Source organism: Primulina eburnea, chromosome 12 (genome assembly GCF_022965805.1).
Source record: "Primulina eburnea isolate SZY01 chromosome 12, ASM2296580v1, whole genome shotgun sequence".
NCBI lineage: Eukaryota > Viridiplantae > Streptophyta > Magnoliopsida > Lamiales > Gesneriaceae > Primulina > Primulina eburnea.
The window spans coordinates 14,481,877-14,487,017 of record NC_133112.1 but is presented as its reverse complement, the minus strand read 5'-3'; positions in this window follow the sequence as shown (position 1 = coordinate 14,487,017).

The following is a 5,141-nucleotide window of genomic DNA, read 5'->3' as shown; positions in this document are numbered from 1 at the left end:
TGCGCGAGACCTCTATCTCGTCTCATCACTCTTCAAGTACTCGCGTATATGCGCGCCCTCTCTTCGATGCGCGAGGTTCTCTACCTGACTCGCGAATATGCGCGCATCGGTGTCGCGCATATGCGCGAGGTATTCTGTCCTCGCACATCACATATCATACACTATCTCGAATCGTGCCTTAGAATGATCCTTCTATAATCACATCAGTTCATAATCAATAATCTCGATTTAACAGAATATAAAATCTCGGGCATTACACATAGATTCTTCAACATTGAGAGTATATTTATTGAATATCCTATAAGCTTTATTAACTGATGAATATCCTAAAAATAATCCTTCATTTGATTTAACATCAAAGTCAGTTAAGTAATTCTTACCATTGTTGTGAATGAAGCATTTGCACCCGAATATTCTAAAGTATGAAACCACATTTTCCTTACCATGTCAAATCTCATTAGGTGTTTTTGAATGATTATTATTAATCATTGATATGTTCTGATTGTAACGCGCTGTGTTAACTGCTTTTGCCAAAAACCTTTGAGAAATACCAGAATCAACTAGCATGGTTCTTTCTGCCTCTTTAAGAGTTCGATTTCTTTGTTCACCTGCACCATTCTGTTGTGGTGTTCTTGCAGCTGAGAACTCATGCCTCATTCCTAGATTTTCACGAAATTGAGATAGAGTCTGATTGACAAATTCAGTTCCACGTTCGAATCTTATTCTGTCAATCCCATTTTATTTCTCATTTAAAAGTGTTTTGAACAGTTTTATCAGTTGCGAAGCAGTTTGATAATTTGATTTGAGAAAAATTACCCAATAAATCTTGAGAAATCATCAACAATCACAAGTGTGTATTTCATTCTCCTCAAGCTCATGACTGATATTGGACCAAATAGATCCATATATACTGTAATGTCCCAAAAAAATTGAAGACCCACGTGAATCACATGCATGCAAGTTATCAAATTTCTTATGTATTTTAATTAATTTATTTTAATGAATTAAATACATGATTATTGCATGAATATGTGTTTTATTTCACAGTTTATTAAGGTTTCATGTATTAGGCCTTTTAGCTGTATTTCACGTTCGAACGAAGATCGGAGAACAAGGATAATTAAGGAAAATTTTTTTATTAAATAATTATTTTTAAATATTTAATGTATGGTGTAATTATAGAGAATTTTCGAAAATGGTCATATGTAGAGTATTTTTACTCGCCGGGTCATATTTTAAACAGCAGTACACAAATTTTAGCAAGTCGGAGGACTTTTTGAAGGTTCGGGCAATATTTTCAAAAACGTATCTAAACAAAATATTTTACGAGAGTGTTTTTAGCTTGATGGGACTATTTTATTTCATAATGGGCCTAAAATTCTTTTTAATCTCATTATTTTTCATCAAGGGCTCATTAACACTAACTAGTATATGTAACACCCCGAAAATTTAAAAGTCCACGCGAACCACATGCGCAAGTTATTAAATTCTCTTGTATTTTAATTAAATTTTTTAATTTCATTAATTATATTGTGCATATTTGCATGTTTAAAATATATTTTTCTACATGGTTGCATTAAAATGTATTTTTAAAGATTATTCGAGTTGCAATCGAGGAACGGAGACCGATGGCTGAAAATTAGAAAATTATTTTTATTAAATAATTGATTTTAATTTTTTAAATTAAGGGTGATGATTTTTCTTATTTTTGAAAATTAGGGATTTTGAGATGATTTTATACGTCATGACGTAAATTTTATCGGTGTTGGTTTTTCAACAAAAATACAAAATTTTTGGCAACCAGGCTATTAAATCCACAAAATTATTTTTACTAGAACTATTTTAAAAATTTAATTAAATCCTAATTAAGATTAATTGTCCTAATTAGTTGGCTTAATAGGCCTAAGCCTTATTTAAGGATTTAATTAGTATATAATATATGTAAATCACCCAAAACTTCACAATTCTCCTACGCCACTTTTCTGAATATTGGCACCTCAAAACCTTTCAATCACACGGCACACACCTTCATTAGTTTGTGAAGAAAAAATCGAGAATTCACAAGGAGAGTTCAAGCCAAAGGTCTTGCTCTGTTCTTCGCCAATCGTCAACGAATAATCGTGTGTTTAAAACACAAAGGCACGCTATATTCTCCTTTTACTCATCATCACACCATAATATGTTTTTATGCATGAAAAAAATATGGAAAACAAGTGAAATTTTGGTTATTTTCGTTTTTGTGTGTCACATTAAATTTCAAGCAAAGTTTTTGATTCCCAGATCATGTTTTTGTATGGTTTAAGGGCTGCCATGATATAGGTATTGATCAAGCATTGTTTTACATGAATTTAGACTCCTAAAACACCACCTAAACACCACACACGAACCAGAACCAATTGGAAAAGCAACATGTTGTCATGGGAAGAATAGGGTTCGGTTTTGGGTCTTCACGGCTGGGCTTGGTTTTGGCTTGGTTCCAGGGCTAGCCAGAACCGTGGGAGAGTTAAGGGAAGAGTCATAGCCATGCTAGGACTCGAGCTAGCATGCTGGGAGGAGTCCTTGCTAACAAGGACTCCTACCCGAGAGGCATGGGAATGGCGCGCAGGGTTCAGCCAATGCGCAGGGTTGTGGGCACGGCCTGGGGGTTGAAGGCTGGGCTAGAGTGCGTCCTAAGTGTCCTAAGTGAGTGCACAACAGGTTGGTTCAGGGGTTGGGCTCACTGGTAGGGTCCTGGAAACTAGAACAAAGAGTCCTAACACTATGAGGGTTCTCGGCCATGCATGGGGTTGGGGTTGGGGCTTCGGTTTTTGATTTGGTGAGGTTTCTAAGGGATCCAAGTGTCCAGTAGGGTGATATAATAAGTTGGTCAGAGTTTGGATCAACATGGTTCGAGGGCGGCTCGAGAAAATCGAAAGATGGCTCGGGGTCGAAGTTTATAAGTCATATTAAGGTTTCTTAACTTAAATAAATTGAACAACGGCCCACGGGGTTTGAGTCGTTGTTCATGAGAGCTAAAATAATATAAAAAGACTAAATTTTGAATTTAGAAATTTTTATTAAAGTTTGGGATTTTTCGGAATTGAAACGCCTTCAAAACGTCTAATTACGAATTAAATAAAAAACCTAGTTTTTAAGCTAAATAAAATTTTGAGAATTTTAATTTAAGCTTAAATAATTATTTGGGACATGTTAGAGCCAAGAAATTAAGAAAAAGTCAATAACGATAAATGTCACGTCTAGGGGTAAAACAATCTTTTTACACCTAGAAATTAGTAAACGTAATGGCAGTGTCCTGAATGTTGTTTTACATGTTAATATGATTAGTTTAAATGGTTATGAATTTTTATGAGGTTGATTTTAAATGTTTATGATTTAATATGCCAAAATGTTATTTTAAATGTTTATGACTTTTATATATGTTAAAGGTTTATTTTAAATGGTTACGGATTTTTAATATGTGAAAATGTTTATTTTAAAATGTTTTTGGATGTTTATGATTTTAATATGCTAAATTTTGATTTTTAAATGTTCATGAATTTTTATGGATTAATTATTGGACATTTAAAAGATATGTTGCATGCTTGGTTTCAAAAAAATAAAAACGATACGTATATGCATGATTTTTTTTAAGTGATGAAAATAAGAAATGTTGAAGGACGTGAAGGGATTGTGACTAATACGATGACATATTGGAAATATCGTGAGGGTTAAGGTCCCAATGAGAGCCCAACTATAGAATCCGTTAAAGCAGACTACGTATAAGCCATGCATAATTTCTAGTATTTAAATTAAAAATGATTTCTTTATTATTGAAAGCATTTTAAAGTTGTTTAGTCATGGTTATTTATTTTAAATTGCATAAGTTTAGTTATTATCTTTTCAGTTAAATAAGCGAGGTCAAACTTGTAATGTCCGAGAATTTTATCCTAGTAATCTGTAATTATTGAATTATAATTTGACATGATTATAAGAGGATTAATCGGGATAGTGTTTGAATTCAGCATGAAAAGATGTATGTGCGAGGATGAGCTCTCGCGCATATGCGCGACCCAGTCGGGCGCATATGCGCGAGATGTCCAGAAAACCTCGCGCATATGCGCGACATGAATCCGTGCATGTGCGCGAGGGTACCCGAGAGTTGAGCAAAATGCCAAGGGCCTCGCGCATATGCGCCGAATAAGGGCGCGCATATGCGCGAGGTGCTGTGCAGGTGACGCGCCGAGACATAGTGTCTTGCGCATATGCGCCGTGTGATGCTGTGCATTTGCGCGAGACGTGTAGCACATAGATCGAGCCACCTAGCCTCCACATGCATGATATATATATATATATATATATATATATATATATATGTATATATATATATATATATATATATATATATATAATTGTCTTCCTCCTTCATTCAGTAAGGAACCGAAGAAAATATTCCGGGGAAAAGCTCTTGATTTTAGACGTGAATTTTGTGAGAATATGTCCGTTCGATTTTTAATCAGACTTCAGTACCGTGTTCCTATCGATGACAGCTACAACAGGATGTAAGTTTTGTTACGTTTTGACATGTCTTGAAATTATGATATTGTCAGAATTGAATTGGATTCATATATGATGTTCTTGACATGTTAGACATCATAGAATTGAATTTAGATTAAGAAACAGATTAATTATGAAATTGTTATGATTTTCTGAAGTTAATTGACTGAGATATGATATCAGATTTTATCGGTATTGATTATGAGTTGAGGGAATTATTATCGGGTGATGTTGTATTGACCGGGATATCGGGATTGTGCGGTTATGCTATTGATTTTGAATTAAATCCAGATTGATCAGATTGATATCGATTTGAGCAGTATATTGATATGATATTATTAATATTATCATTGCCAGATCATGCACTGACAGAGTTTGAATTACAGACGAGTACAGCGTCAGAACTGCAAAAAACGAAAGGTATAAGTCAATGTGGTATTAGGAGATCGACTCAAGTAGGATATACTTGAGTTTCCCTAAATCACATACTATTTGTTATTATTTGCATTGATTTGATTTGATATGCTTGTTCTATTGATTTATAGAGAGCATGTGATAGTTGAGTATTCGATGAGTAATCTTGTGGCAGAAGTACCTGATAGTGGCGG